The following is a 17,353-nucleotide window of genomic DNA, read 5'->3' as shown; positions in this document are numbered from 1 at the left end:
AAGCGTTTAACTTTGAAATCGAACATCGGAAAGGCTCAGACAATGTTGTGGCCGACACCCTGTCGCGTTGCATTGAGGAAATTTACACTTCACCCATCGCAAATATGGAAATATTGGAATTCGAATCGAAGGAGTATAAAGATTTAATAAAGACTGTAAAAAACAATAAGGAACGGCTTCCTGATCTCAAGGTAGAAGACGGGATGGTATTTAAAAAATTCGTATCTAAAGACAGTGGAGGAAAAAGAATGGAAATTATGGGTCCCTGAAACTTTGACTTCGACTCTTCTCGAAAAGGCACATTGTCCCGAGATAGCTGCGCATGGTGACATGGCCAAAACGTTACACCGCCTACGGAGGTTTTATTATTGGCCGAATATGGTGGTACAGGTGCGAAATTTTGTGAGGGACTGTCAGACCTGCAAGGAAAGAAAACCAGCGAATGCGGTTTTAAAACCGGGAATAGGTAATGAGATAGTTACGATCCGCCCATTTCAGAAAATATACATAGATTTTTTGGGGAAATCCCCTAGATCTAAACGCGGAAAATGTTTCATATTCATTGTGGTCGATCATTTTTCTAAATTTATATTTCTAAAAGCCATGCGCGAAGCTACAGCCGGAAATGTGGTTAAGTTCATCACAGATGAAATTTTTCATAAGTTTGGGGTACCGGAAGTTATCCATTCCGACAATAGAAAACAGTTTACTTCGAGTCAATTCTCTGAACTGTTAGGGGCCTATGGGGTTAAGCACCTAAAGACAGCTTTCTATGCTCCCCAATCCAATGCAGCCGAACGCGCTAACCAATCCGTACTAGCAGCCATCAGGTCGTACCTTGAAAACGATCATCGTGACTGGGATTTATATCTCACAGAAATAGAATGCTCCTTCGCAGCGCGGTGCACTCTGCAACAGGAGTGTCACCTTATTTTGCATTGTTTGGCTTTAACATGTTTACGAACGGATCGGATTATGCACTAGCACGGAAATTAGATAGTCTATCTGACAACGAAATGTTCATCCTCGATCATAGTGATAGACTGAGGATAATACGTGAGAAAATAAGAGAAAATCTACTTGAATCATATGAGACGAATGCGTCTCGCTACAACAAAAGAATACGCGAAACACGCTTCATACCCGGACAAGAAGTATATTAACGCAACTTTTTGCTTAGCGACTTTAAGCAAAACATCAATTCGAAGTTTTGCAGAAAATTTACTAAATGTCGCGTTTCAAAGGTGTTGGGGAACAATATGTATCTTCTTGAGTCTTTGGCAGGGAAAAACCTAGGTGCTTGGCATGCCAAAGATATCAAACAATAACCTAACCGTTGCCTGAGATGTTTCTTTCCGTCGATGAGGGTCAAGTCGGCGGGGAGACAGCATCCAGGGAGTATCAGTACCGGGTTCACCTACAACGAACACAAAGTAAAAAATTCTTATATGCAAACAAAGTATGGCAAAAACTTCCCGCAAGTAGTCGTATACCAATCGATTCAACACATGCCCGGCTGAGCTCTCGTGGCAGGAGACAATGTCAGGGTGGGTGTTCCCCACGTTTGGGCGTCTGCAAGATATACGCTACCTTGGACCGCTCGTGATGCATGGGGTGGGGTGGCCGTCAAGGAAAAACACCAGGTTGATGTTGTTGTCACCTCCATGTCGTCTTATCCACCACCCAAGACAACGTGGTCCATAATTGAGCTGATTGCAGCCGAGTTTACAGGCCATTCTGTTTTATAAGTCTTCAGACACATCAGTGATTCCACGTCAAATAGCTTTGCTGCTGCATCTTTGGATGCAGTAACAAACAGAATGCCATTTTTATTTACCTGCATATCGTTTTTAACAGCCGTATGATCATTTATTGAGTTAATCTCACGACCACCCTCCCGTATATCCCAAACAGAAATTTGGCCATTTTCGTGCCCTATGATTATTGTTTCATCCAAGGGTCCCCACAGCATAGATGTGATTGTACATGCCAGCATTGGTATACGTAGCAATGGGCTTTGCTCGGCAGTGCTTTCATCGGCTGTGCGTGCATCAATTGCGAACCTCCGTTCTGGATTTTGTCCCATATCCTTATCCGTGGAGGGGCCGCTGGTTTGCCAGAGTGACTAAAGCCGCATGTTCTCGCCTACGACTTTGTATATTTTTATATATTTTATTTATATATTTTATGTGGGTTTGTTTTTTTTGCCGTGAAATGTCAAAACAAATGACAGCAACAACTTTCTCACCACAAGTAAGTTAAAAGCTCTATGCCAGAAGGTTGCCATATGACGAAATGTAGGTACGGTGGGCTAGGGCTTAGGAAAAGGATGGATATAGGGAGACATGGTCGTTGTTGGCTGGAATGTAAAACAATAGAAACGGCAACTAGAAACGGTGTTGCTGTTTAGCTATTGCCTATATAAAGGGGTTAGTTACCATTAAAAGAATAGAATAGCTGTGTCATTAAAGTTGATTGTGTCGACTGTGCGCAGGATCGCGTAAAGGATTTTAATAATTTGTATAGATATACATATATCCCTGGCGCGAGGTCCAGTAAGGACAAAATCGTAGTGTTTTTTTTGGTGTTCAAAATTTATGTGCGGCGTGGCAAAACGCCCATAAAGAAACCCGCGGTCGTCCGGAAAAAGCTATTTTCAAGGCTTAAGGCCTAGGATTCCGGCCAGCACGAAAATTACAGAGTTTTTGGCTAATGCGCATGATGGATGTGGAATACGCAGGGACAGCAGTTAAACAGTGGTAAGTCGGTGGATTTAATTTTTTTTGAGACATATTGTCCCTTCTTCTTTTTTTTGCGCCTTTTGGGGTTCATGTACCCAAATTTTTTATTGCGGTGACTTGTCACTAAATTTGTAATATCTTTCTGCAAGCCCCAGGCAAACGTTTCATAATCTCCTTCCTGTAAAATTCTTTTTGGAAACATTTTTTTTTTGATAATTTTATTAGTTGCCGGGGTTACGAAATTCCCAACAAACAATTTAGTTTAATATCGACTCGATATGCCCTTGAGATCAAATTCCTTCCTCAAATCTTTAACGTTAATTCTCTACATCATCGCAAAGGCTATTCTCTATTTGGGATCGAAGGCCATTAATTTTCTTTGCTGGTATTCATTTTTGTACTTGGGGTATACTTATTTATGATATGCAGGTTGTTCGAATAACAATTGTACATATTTTTTTTTTGGCAATAAAAATGAACGAAATATAATTTTATATATATGTATCACATATATGTGGAAGTGCGGTTAGAAAGTTGTTCAAAATTCCTTCACCTCAAATACCGCGTAAGGTGATAACTTACGTTCGAGAATAAACTTGGCTGTGTTTGTTGGGTTTCTTCACATATTAATGAGTCAATTGCACCCTCGAAGACTACGCGAGGTGCATGAACGCCAAACGGGCGCAAAAGCACCAGCCTTTTTGTAAACAGTTTAAAATATAGTTTCTATCTGTTAGTTGAACACCACCTCGTCAATAAACAAAAGCTTTTGGTCTGCGCCAGGGAAATTTTTTTCGGAAATCTACCACAATCATTTTTCACCAGCATACAGGCGTACAACAGTGCCTCTAAAACCACGTGAGGTGAAGACAGCAAAATTCTTGTAAAAAAGCTTTTGGTTAATGTAACCCAACAAGCAAACGAAGGCAGTTTCTTTTAAGAAAAAAAATTTAAAAATTATATATATATATGTATACGTATTGTATCAATTGATTTTGTAATTTTTGGTATTTGATGTCAAATTGGTGATAGTCGGGTACACGAAATCACCAAACCAGAGTGCCGAGACCGCAATAGTTTCCTGATTGCTGAAATATCCAGCTGTCCCAAATATTCGTTTTCCACCGAAGAGAGCTCTTTTAGGTAGGCTGTAGGATTTGGGTGTTTCATTAAAAGTAACGCTCATCTTGAGCTGGGCGAAGGGTTTGGTTTTTTTTTGTGCTGACACAGAAGAAAACAAACGATTGTAATATTTTATATAAGTTTTCTTTTGCATGACCATGGGTGTAAAGTAATTTTTTTGTTGCTGTGACAGAACTCATGGTTAATAAATCACATAAAGAAAATCCGTTGAAGAAATTTTAAAATAATGAGATATATACTGTAAGATTGTCAAATTCACTTATACATATGTGTTATGCGTAGCATTCGAGAGTAAATATAAGTGTCTGTTTGATTTATAATTGTAAAGAGATAAATCTGTTAAGCATGTTTCTTGTCGATTAAAATACCTGTTTAAAGCATGAAAAGAATTTGGAATATGGTTTGCTGATTTAATCGGTTGGGGATGGGGATGATGGCAAAAGGGTAGGTAGTGTGGAATCGCGAGGAGCAAAGGTAAGAAAGGGGACCTGCTGAACTCCGAAATAAACGAGCGGTCCGAGGTAGGGCGGGCTTCTGGTGGGATGTATGGAGGCGTATGAGGATGATGATTGTAACATCTGCCTCGGATCAATGTGGCAAAAGGGTTGAGCATCCCGCCTTTAAACTGAGCTAGCTGAGGGTAAATCCACATTGATCGCGCAAAGGGGCGGATGCCCTTTCAAGGTGTACGTTACAAGGGGTGTTATAGGCGTTGGTTCCACAATACAGTTGAAGACATGATTGGTGTCATGTGGCGACACGTTACAAGCAGGACAGATGTTTTTTATGTCGGGGTTGATTCTGGATAGGTAAGAGTATAACCGGTTACAGTATCCAGATCGAAGTTGAGCTAGAGTGACTCTCGTTTCCCTAGGGAATGTGCGTTCCTCTACTGCAAGTTTAGGGTATTGTTCTTTGAGTACAGGATTCACCGGGAAATTCCTGGCATAGAGGTCCGACGCCTGTTTGTGGAGTTCACTGAGGACCTCCTTTTGTTTTTTGGCTTCATACGGCTGCGTTCTCATGTGCCGTATTTCCTCATAAGCTTACGGAGATGACTCCTTAAGCCCCTGGGCGGTGTTGGCTAATCAATCAGCTGTCTGTTGGGATGCCCAGGTTTCTGGGTATTCAACAGGAATTGTTTGGTTAGCATTTCATTTCTTTCCCTGATGGAGAGTATTCTCACCTCATTATGAAGATGGTGTTCTGGGGACATAAGAAGACAACCCGCGGTGGTTCTGAGGGCAGTATTTTGGCAGACCTGTAGCTTCTTCCAGTGAGTAGTCTTTAGGCTTGGCGACCATATCGGGGACCCGTAGCATGAAATCGCCTGGCCAATTGCTTTGTAAGTGGAAATGAGCGTTTTTTTATCCTTTCCCCAAGTACTGAGAGAGATTTAAGGATTTTCTTACGGCTCTGGATTTTCGGTACAACTGCGACTGCATGCTCATCAAAATGGAGATCCTAATCAAACGTTACACCTAAGGTTTTTTTTATTTATTTATAAGACAGTCGGTAGCGTTGTGCCATTGACGTGGATGCTCAAAATGGTCGTCATTTGGGACCTCCATGTTGTAAATACGGTCGCCCATGATTTAGTCCGTGATAATGTCAGATTTCGCGAGGGGAAAAAACTGGAGAGATCAGGGAGGTAGCCGTTTGTTTTGTTGCAAAGCTCATCAATCTGTGGGCCTGGGCCTGTGGCCGTTATTGTGCAGTCATTGGCGTAGGAAACGATAGTAACGCCTTCTGGTGACGAAGGTAGCTTTGATACGTATAAGTTAAATTCTTCGTGGTTTTGATGTTGCGTTGACCGTATCAAAAGCTTTTTATAGGTCTAGCGCAAGGAGTACTATTCTATGGTGGGGGTTTTGATTTAAACCGCAATTTATCTGGGTGCTAATTGCATTTAGCGCGGTGGTTGTGCTAAGAAGTTTTCTAAAGCCATGCTGATGACAGGCTAGTTGCAAATTTGCTTTGAAATAGGGGAGAAAATAGGCGATAGGAGAGATATCGGGTGATATGAGTCTCCTATTTTAGCTGGTTTCTCAGGCTTTAGTAGCGGCACCACCTTGGCAATTTTCCATTTTTCGGGAATGACAAAAGTGAAAGGGACAGGTTGAAGACATGTGCTAAATATTTAAAACCCTCTTTTCGTAGGTGTTGAAGACATGATCCAATTTTCGGACTAAGTCCGCCCCCCTCCGTCTGGCAACACCCGGCCTGTGCGGCCAAGCGCAAGTGCAGCTCAGCTGAGCTTGCCGAACATCACCGCGCATAAGCTAAATCAGTTTATCTAAAACTGCCCGCCATCACGCAACGTGCTCGTCCGACCGTTCGCTCGCTAATCGGAGTTTTTTTTTCGCCCGCCATCGCACAAACTTTATTTTATTTTAAATAATAATTAAATTAACTTTGTTTATAGTTTTCAAGTTTGAATGGTGAATAAAACCCATCTTTTCATTTAACTCCGTGCCCTTTTTATGAACATAGGTAGTGCTGTGTTATTATTTAAACATGGTCCTTCGCGGCCAAAACGCACTAGCGACCAAAGATAAAAAGTGAAAAAAAACACAAATATAATAAAAACAAGTAAAACAAAAACAATTTTTACATAAAAACCCGGTTCGGTACGGCCACAAAACTATAAAAGTGCTTAACAAAAAAATTTATTAAAAAAAAAAAAATGAACAATAGTGCACATACAATTAACATATATTAAGGTGTGTGAAGAAAAGAAAAAATATAGAAATAAAAAAATTTGAGGAAAAAATTTACATACAACAAAAAGTGTCACAAACAAAAAACTAGTTCAAATAAATTGGACAAAACATACATACATACATATATGTGCACAAAAAACAAAAGATTAAGGTGTAAAGAGTATAAAAAAAAATTGAGAAATCAAAAAAAAATTTAATAAAACAAAAAGAAAAAATTTTACATACAAATACAACATAAAAGTTAACACAAAATCTGAAATACGAGCCAAAAAGGGTAAATTGATAAAATTTGAATTTTATTTAAAACAAAAACCAAAATTTGGTGAAAGCAACAGAGAAAAACTAAAGAATAAAGTGCTGGAAAAAAGTTTGGAAAAAACAAACAAACAAAAAATTTTTTTAAGAAAAAGACAAATATAAATTTGGAAAAAAATATAATTATTTGGAAAAAAGTGTTTTTTTTTTTTGAAAATAACGAAAAAACAGAAAAGAAAGTGGTAATTTTTTTATAAATATTTTTGCCCGCAAAACAAAAGAAAAAATACAAAAGTGCTTAGTGCAACAAAAAATTTCATTAAAATATATAGAAGAAAAAGAAAAAATACATTTTGAAAAAAATTTTTTTTAAAACTTAAATAAGAAAGAAAAACATATATTACAATTACAACAATACAACAAAGACACACAACATAAAGGAGGTACAACATTACAGCACAACATGTCAACGAGGAGCACATTAAAAGATAAAAATGTCTGAGTAAGTACTCTCGGTACCCAATATATTCCCATATATATTCCCTCCGTCTAACGTACGGACCCCAAATCTAAAATCCCAAAACTTATATACCCCTCCGATCTAAAGATCCGGACCCTGGGTATATAACTCACATCAAAAAGCCTAAACGGCAAAATATTTCATTTGCTTACTCACTGTTACCAACAGGTACAGTCCCTTCAAAAAACCCACATAAATTTTTAAACAAATAAATTTGCATTCCCGTATCAACGGAAAATCCACTGCCCGGTTCTATATACCCAAAAAGTTCGTTGCGCTAAATATCGACTTAATTATAAAAATATATACGTATTGTAATATATGTACATATATACCCACTTAGTTCGGTAATATCACCCGAGCTACATATTTTTCCGGCGTGAAATTCACCGCTGCCCAATTTACCCTTTAGCTAAGCGTGGGGCAGTTGAGGGCGAGCAGTTTAATGTGAGTTATAAGGGAGTAATTTAATGCGCTTGTAGGCGTATGAGTCGTGGCACAGTGGATGACGTAACCGACTAACACGTTTGGGGTTGCGGGTTCAAAGCCCACTGCAAGCAAGCATTTTTTCTTTAAATTTATTATCTTTTTTTATTTTATAAATTATTATTTTAATGGACTGTATGTTATTTTACTTAGAGAGAGGTCACTATGTACCTGTTACACCTTGTATTTATTCATTGGGGGCGAGCACTGGGGGCTCCAAGGTATTGGCTGCGGGATGATCCACCTTGTTTTGCTTTGAAAAACCCCTATTACACCTTGTATTTATTCATTGGGGGCGAGCACTGGGGGCTCTGAGGTTTCGCTCTAATGAGCCACCTCATCTTTTATTTGAAGAACCCTTAAAAAATGTGATATGGCGGCGAGCACTGGGCTCTGAGGTATTGGCACCCCATCTTCTACTCGAAGAACCTCAATTTTAAATTAAAAACTAAAATAATGTCTTTAGAATATTTCACTAACAAGTTGAGAATTACAAGCACACTCAATGGCTAATGAAACAAACGAAAGAAAAGAAGTCATAGTTTAAGTCGCTTAAACACCTTTATATACATATATTACATAAAATATATTTTACAAAAAACCCATAGCAACAAACGTTGCCAAATTTTTGTCACTTTTCCTGAAGTTTATTTTACCGGTGGACCCAAGATTAATTTTGAATACAAACCTACAATTATATGCACCATAATACCCACACGCACTTGTATATCTTTTTGCATAAGCGAAAAACCCACCCTCAACAAAGTAATTGCATGACCATATGTAACTACATAATAGAAGGAAGCAACAAAAAAGATCATCGGTTACATATTTTGCATACATTTACTTTGTCAATACAGATCAAGTACATTGGCATTTTGCAACCTAAAGGTATTGTTGGTACACCACAGTTTACCGGCAAATATATTTTACCCATATATATATATATATATATATATATATATATATATACATACATATATACCCATATTACTTGTACTCAGGAGCGCTGAGACAAGTAAATATAACAAAAAACCCAGCATACATTAGGCGTGTCTCAAAAAAAAAACCCCACCCATTTATATACTCACATTACTTGTACTCAGAAGCGCTGAGACAAGCCCGTATTAAAAACCAAGCGCACATTAAGCTGCTTTAAAAAAAAAATTTTTTTTGCCCTTTTGGCAAAATTTTTTTCGACCTTCACAGCTTAATAAAAGCTCCCATTTCTTGGTAAACTACATTAAATTATAATGCCAAAAACAAACGAAACCCAAAAATTGACCAATGCAGACCAATGCCTGCAGGAATTTATATATGGCGGTAACCAATTTTCGGTTTACTGCTCAAGATGGTCACCCTCCCAAGCTACAGATTTATCAGAGTGTATGCTTAAGGTCAACTTAGAAGACCTTGATAAAATATGGGCAAAGGTGCTAGAGTCCCATCGAGAAGTAAGTTTCTCAGATAATTACACAGATGTTAGAGGCTCGGTTGAGCAAAAATTCGCTAAATGCATGGAAACCTATCAAACATGCAAATCTGAAATTATGGAAGCTTTACAAACTTTCAACACTGCTAGCACCAACCAACAACAAATACCCGCCCACCCAATAAATGACTCAAACTCAAATGGTTTTTATTTGAAAGTACCAGCATGTGACATCGAAGTCTTTCATGGTGGATACGAAGACTGGCCATCCTTCAGACATATGTTCACGGCAGTCTATAAAAGCCACCTTAAATTATCACCCGCTCTAAAATTATACCACCTACGCCTGAAAACTAAAGGGCAAGCAGGACTTATTGTAAAACAATACCCACTGAGCGATGATAATTTCGAGCTTGCCTGGGAAGCACTTAGATCGAGGTACGAAAATAAAAGGATACTCGTCGACAATCAACTAAAGACGCTGTTCAACGTGCCCACAATATTCACAGAAAACGGAGAACAAATCCAGAAGATGCAGACAACAATCAACAATTGCATGTCAACTTTAAACACCCAAGGTATCCCGACAACGGACTGGGACCCGATCGTCGTTTATCTGTGCTCATCAAAGCTGCCAAGTGAAAGCCTTTCACTATGGGAACAATACCTCAGCTCCCGGAAGGAGCTGCCCCTTTGGGAGGACATGAATAAATTCCTCACCAGCAGATACGAGGTAGTAGAAAGACTAAGTACCTACAGACGAGGCAAGGCGAAGCCCCAATTTTCGAGTTTTACACCACGAATGGTGAATCCAAACTCGACCTAACCCAATAATAATAAAACCCATGCATATCACACCGAGTTCAATAAAATGGCTTCGTGTCATTTGTGCAACCAATACCACGCAGTCAAATCTTGCGTTAGGTTAGAAATTTATCGGTTTCAGACCGAATCAAATTTGTGAGAGAAAATAGTTATTGCGAAAACTGTTTTTCTACGTCACACCCCAAGAACGAATGTAAAAGTAGTTTCACGTGCGTTTATTGCCAAAAGCGTCATCATTCGCTACTGCATTTGCAGCCCAAACCCCAACAATCACAACCAAACCCCAGAGCTAAAAATGCCTAAGCCGGCACCCCTAGGAGTACGGACGACGAGCGAGCCTCAACATCGAAAGCCGCCGCAAGAGCCACCTCCTGCCAACAGTCTCAGGACAAAACCCCGGTTTCTACACTCTTTTCTAGTAATCATGGAACCACCCTACTACCCACAGCAATATTATCAGTATACTTTGCTGGCGAATTTCATAAAATTCGTGCCCTAATAGACCAAGGGTCACAAAAAACTTTTGTATCATCCCGTATACAAAGGGTTCTTGGTCTACCCAGAAAAGAGTCTCTCCACCAGATATCTGGAATGGGTGGAATGGTTGTGAAAAATGCCAATAAAATCTGCCAGATAACATTCTATTCAGCAGACTTAATCCAAATGATAGACGCACAAGCAATAATTTTGCCGAAGCTAACTAAGTTCTTGCCCACAGTCAGAGTTTCAGGCATCGATCTCGAAGAACTGTCCCATTTACCATTAGCCGATCCACAGTATTCGATACCATCGAAAATCGATGTGATAATCGGCAGCGAGATCACCCCGCAAATCCTCACCGAAGGGCTCCTACGAAATGTGAGTGGAACATTACTTGCCCAAAACACAATATTCGGATGGATATTAAGCGGCCCTGTAACTGAAAAGGTATCAACCTTCAGCACTCATGTCGCGGAATGCACCGACGACCCCATCAATCAACTTTTGAGACAGTTTTGGGAACAGGAAGAAGTTCACCAAACCCAACAACGATCAGCAGATGATGAATACTGCGAAGCACTCTACCGGACAACCACAATTCGTGAGGAAGATGGACGCTAAAGAGTCAAACTACCATTCAAATCGGAATTTCCAGCCAATATGGCACTCGGTCATTCACGACCCGCAGCACAACAGCAGTACATCAGCATCGAAAACACCCTCGAAAAAAACCCGAATTAAGAGACAAATATTTTGAAGTCCTTAATGAATATTTAACCATGGATCACATGGAACCCGCCTCCCAACAAGAGATAATTAGAAATGGTAAATATCTATCATTTTATCTACCCCATCATGCTGTCATAAATTCCGACAGCAAAACAACAAAAGTTCGAGTCGTTTTCAACGCATCAAAAATGTCGCATTCTGGCAACTCGTTGAACGACGTGCTTCATACAGGCGTCATTATACAAAATGACTTAATGTTCGTCATACTTAAATGGCGACTTTATAAGTTTGTTTTCAACGGCGGTATTGAGAAAATGTATCGCCAAATACTCATCCATGAAGAAGATAAAGATTTTCATCGAATCGTTTTTCGGAAACACCCAACTCTGCCGATACAAGATTTTCGACTAAAAATAGTTACCTTTGGTTTAAATTGCGCGCCATATTTGGCGATTCGAACCCTACACCAACTCGCCCAAGACTGTCAAGACGAATATCCGCTCGCTAAAAATATTTTATTGAATGAAACTTATGTTGACGATATTTTTGCGGTCATAATATACAGTCCACTTTGAACTCTATGACTCAAGTTATCGAAGCCTTAAAATCGGCAGGGTTCCCTTTGAGGAAGATGTCGGCAAATCACCCTGAAATTTTAAAGCCCGTTCCCGACCCTGATTTGCTAGACGTGGACTTCCTTAAATTCCATGATTCGAGTTCCACAAAAACCCTAGGAATTCAGTGGAACGTGCTAACCGACAACTTCACCTACACGTATGATCCACCATCAGCAGAAAACACGACTACAAAAAGGCAGATTTTATCAGCAGTTGCAAAATTGTTTGACGCCGCAGGATGGCTTTCACCAATAATGATTCTTGCAAAAATGTCGCTGCAACAACTCTGGATGGAAGGAACGGATTGGGACGAAGACGTGAAACCCGGAGCTCTCCAAAAATGGACCTCAATTTATGAAAATTTGCCTCATATCAGAGACATTAAAGTCCCTAGGTGGGTACAGTATTCCCCCGATAAACTTATCCAGCTGCATGGATTCTCAGATGCTTCAGAAAAAGCATTTTGTGCCTGTATATATTTACGAGTACAAACCCATGAAAATAGTTTTTCATCCCATTTGCTAGCTGCTAAAAGCAAAGTAGCACTCCTCCAAACCGTGAGTCTTCCACGGTTGGAACTCTGTGGAGAAGTTTTACTCTCCAAGTTAGTGAAACAGCTGCGAAGTGAGCTGAATCTACCCCCACACGAACTCATTCTCTGGTGCGATTGTGCCATCGTACTGGCCTGGTTAGAAAAACCACCCCATACCTGGAAAACGTATGTCGCTAACAGAACCTCTGAAATTCTTAAGAACGTCGACAACGCCACTTGGAGGCACGTTTCCAGTAAGGATAACCCAGCTGATTTGGGCACTCGAGGCTGCAAGCCTCTGGATTTAGTCCAATGTCCATTATGGTGGGAAGGACCTAATTGGCTTGTCAATCCAGCAACTTCATGGCCAAATGATATATCACCACCCGACTCCTCCCGAACAACGACATGTGGAAGTATTCCACACCCTGCAGGAAGAAAATATAGACATACTCGACCGTTTTTCGTCATTTTCTCGAGCGTTTAGAGCCGTGGCCTATATGTTGCGGTTTATCCGAAAGGCAAGACAACTAGAAGTTCCAGCCACGCTCAACCTCACCCATGCCGAAGTGAATGATGCCAAAATCAAAACCATCACTGAAACTCAACGAAATTATTACGGAGATACGATAGAGCTGCTTCATACAGCAGGACCCTTACCCAAAAAGAACACCCTTCGGACATTAAACCCTGTGCTAGATGACTCAGGAATCATGGCGAGTTTCCGGAAGATTAGGCTATGCCACAGGTAGCTTTAATGAGCGGCACCCAATCATCCTACCCGGAAACTCGATTTTGTTCTCTTCTGTTGGACTTTCTCCATTCGAAACTGCTGCACGCCGACAAACAGCTTATGATCCGAATGGTACAGTAACAGTACTACATTCCACGTTTGAAGCAAAATGTCAAAAAGCTCATCCTCCACTGCAAAACCTGCACCATCTACAAACAGCAGATGAAGACGCAGATAATGGCACCCTTGCCACCCGCGAGGTCAACATATTCTCTACCCTTCCATACAACAGGAGTCGACTTTGCCGAACCATTTTTGGTAAAAACTTCTTCCCTTCGCCGAGTTTCGTATGCGAAAGCTTACGTTTGTGTGTTCGGCTGTTTTTCCACAAAGGCTGTTCATTTAGAAGTGTGCTCTGATCTCACCATGAATGCCTTCAACGCAGCCTTTGCCCGATTCACTGGCCGCCGTGGCCTACCCCACCAGATATATTCTGACAACGGAAAGACGTTCGTCGGCGCACAACGCGGATTACAAAGAGAATTCACCACATTCCTCAAGGAAGTCGCTACAGACGTCGCTGAAAAGTATGCAACTCACGGATTCTCGTGGAAATTAATCCCACCATACGCTCCCCACATGGGTGGTCTATGGGAAGCGGCCGTGAAAAGCTTCAAGATACACTTTACGAAAGTAGCAGGAAACCAGAAGTTCTCCTTCGAAGAGCTTACTACCCTCTTAGTACGCATAGAGGCGGTCCTCATCTCCCGACCGCTCTCCCCTATGTCCGAAGATCCAATGGATCCCCTAGTCCTAACCCAAGGGCATTTCCTACGTGGCGCGCCGCTCTTGTCGTTACCGGAGCCAACTGCAGAGCATCTCACCTTGGTCATGTTGAAGACATGATCCAATTTTCGGACCAAGTCCGCCCCCTCCGTCTGGCAACACCCGGCCAGTGCGACCAAGCGCAAGTGCAGCTCAGATGTGCTTGCCGAACACCACCGCGCATAAGCTAAATCAGTTTATCTAAAACTGCCCGCCATCACGCACCGTGCTCGTCCGACCGTTCGCTCGCTAATCGGAGTTTTTTTTCGCCCGCCATCGCACAAATTTTATTTTATTTTAAATAATAATTAAATTAACTTTGTTTATAGTTTTCAAGTTTGAATGGTGAATAAAATCCATTTTTTCAATTAACTCCGTGCCCTTTTTATGAACATAGGTAGTGCTGTGTTATTATTTAAACAGTATGCTTTTAAGCATTGGCATGGCTATGCCGTCTGAGCCCACTGCTTTAGATGTTTTAGCATGACCGATGGCATCGTCAACTTCTTTGGCGGTGATGGTAATAGGGGACGCGCTAAATTTATGTTTATGGGCGCGTCTGTTGGCTAACTTTGTCAACCGTAGAATGCATTATATATTGTCGGCAAAAACCGCTCGCGCATTTTTTTCGCATCCAACAGCACTTTATCGCGTGCTTATACCGATTTGATAGGGACCAAAGCTTACCCACACCGGCAGAGAAGTTACAACTACTTGGATGTTCCTCCCATTTCGCCCGCTTGTGTTCATCCACATGCAATCTGATGCGTTGGTTTATATCCCTTTTTTGGAGGTGGCCGGGATCGAGCCGTCTTATAAGGTTCTCTCGCTAAATTTGCGGCCTCCGTCGGAAAATGAGGCCGAATTTGGGGTATTCTTCCGGCGGGAATAAAGCAAGGCGAGGCGGATTCAATGATCTTGCGGAAGGCACGCTCCCCTTGGCGAGCATCAGTCGGGATAGGGAGGGCAGCAAAGCGGCTGTTTGTAAAGGATTTGTATTCATCCCACTTTCCTATTTTAAAGTTTATAAAAGTGCGTTTTTTGGTGACGCTGAAGTCAGCGGCACGCTCGAGCGAAATAAGTATCGGCAGGTGGTCGGATGCCAATGTTACCATCGGCTGCCAGTTGACGCAGTTTACGAGTTCTGCGCTCACGATTGAGATATCTGGCGAGCTGTGACAGCTTCCTACCATACGTGTGGGGAGTCTCCGTTTATTGTGCAGAACGTCGTTTCTTGTATTTGATCCGCCAACATCTCACCCCTACTGTCCGCCCGCAAGTTTGAATGCCATAGATCATGATGGGCATTGAAATCGCCTAAGATAATGCGATTGTTGCCAGTGAGTAAGGCCCTGATATCAGGGCGGTATCCACTGGAGCAACAGGTGGCAGGAGGGATGTAGATGTTGATGATTTCTAGGTTTGCATCGCCTGACCGGGCAGATAGGCCTTGACGTTCTAAGACATTGTCCCTGCGGTCGATGCCAGGATCAAATATATAATATTGCACAGAGTGGTGTATGATAAACGAGAGGCCACCTCCATTTCCGCTCTCGCGGTCTTTCCTGTGGACATTATACCCAGAACAGGTCTGCAGAGCAGATCTTGCTATGAGTTTAGTCTCTTGAATCGCAGCAATGCGGATGTTTGTAAAGGAATTGTATTCATCCCACTTTCCTATTTTAAAATTTATAAAAGTGCGTTTTTTGGTGACGCTGAAGTCAGCGGCACGCTCGAGCGAAATAAGTATCGGCAGGTGGTCGGATGCCAATGTCACATCGGCTGCCAGTTGACGCAGTTTACGAGTCCTGTACTCACGATTAATATATCTGGCGAACTGTGACAGCTTCCTACCATACCAGTGGGGGAGTCTTCGTTTATAGTACAGAACGTCGGTTCTTCTATTTGATACGCCAACATCTCACCCCTGCTGTCAGCCAGCAAATTTGAATGCCATAGATCGGAATGGGCATTAAAGTCGCCTAAGATAATGCGATTATCGCCAGTGAGTAAGGCGCTGATATTAGGGCGGAATTCACTGGGGAAGCAGGTGGCAGGAGGGATGTACATGTTGATGATTTCTACGTTTATATCGCCCGACAGTACAGATAAGCCGTGATGTTCTAAGACACTGTACATGCGGCCGATGTCGGGAGCAAATATATGATATTGCACTGAGTGGTGTATGATAAATGCGAGACCGCCTCCATTTCCGCTCTGGCGATCTTTTCTGTGGACATTATACCCAGAACAGGTCTACAGAGCAGACCTTGCTATGAGTTTAGTCTCTTGAATCGCAGCAATGCGGATGTTGTGCCGCTTCGACTATCTCCGTGATAGGGTGTCTTTGATGGGGATGTCTCGCCTTGCACACACCGGCGTCATCCCAAAACCTTGACTTGTAGGTGCTTGCACCTTCCCCCACATTAAGGTGGAGCCTCCCAGCGGTGACACCTGGTAACGCTTCGGCGGCGAATGCCAGCGGCGACCCGTTTCTCCTCCCTTTAACCAGATTTCCCTTCTCCCATCTGCACTCCGTTTCCCCTGGGCCAAGTTTTCCTATAAACAGGTGCTATTTTTAGTTCAAGGCCGGCCATACGTGGCGAAGAGTAACACCCTGAATAAGGTGCCCAAGCTTTGCTAACAAATCTAACAAATATGGCGGATCTAGAGAGGACAACTCGATAAAACCCGTAATTCCGAGTGTCATCCAAACCGTCCTCATGGGATGAATGGCACTACCTTAGTGTGCCTTATAACGGTGGCATCCAGATACCTGACGCCCTCTGGTTGTAATTAGTCTTGCTGGGATACTGGGGGCTATGTCCCAGCTGACCTACCTTCCCCGATAGTCGAGGGTATTTTTATGGTTAAAAATAATATAAAAAACAACCAAAATGGAGCTGAATAGTTCCCAATAAATCAGGTCGATTGCGACCTTTCGGTGCAAGCCGAATCAGCTGTCGCCACAGACTTGCCGGCGGCGAATAGCCCCCGGCATGATGTGGAGATGGCAGATGTGGGACTCTGCAGGATGCAAATCGGGTAGAGTCACAATCCACAGTCAGAGAGGCTCCTTGCATCTCCGGCGAAAAACGATCAGCCTGGCCGGAATGCAGAGCGAGATCGGCTAAGTGGTTCCGCTCGAAAACGTCTCAAGCGATTATTGGCCAGGGGGATTAGCTACAATGAAGCCAGGGGACTTGCCAAAGAACCCTTGGGATCGGTCCGTGGTGAGGGGTCAGCCAAGAGAAGCCGCTCAGATAGCTCGACTCCACCAGAGAGAGAGCCCAAAAAGATGTCTCTGCCCAC

General features: G+C 42.0%; 1 pseudogene; it reads right to left on the bottom strand.

Annotated features, from left to right (window-relative positions):
• Positions 1–1,501: 1,501 nt before the first annotated feature.
• Positions 1,502–17,353, bottom strand: part of LOC137246021 (eukaryotic translation initiation factor 3 subunit I-like) — a 50,983-nt pseudogene continuing 35,131 nt past the window's right edge.

The sequence above is a fragment of the Eurosta solidaginis genome, chromosome 3, assembly GCF_040869045.1.
Source record: "Eurosta solidaginis isolate ZX-2024a chromosome 3, ASM4086904v1, whole genome shotgun sequence".
Taxonomy (NCBI): Eukaryota; Metazoa; Arthropoda; class Insecta; order Diptera; family Tephritidae; genus Eurosta; species Eurosta solidaginis.
Note: the sequence above shows the minus strand (reverse complement) of the source record. Positions and strands in the feature narration are given on the sequence as shown.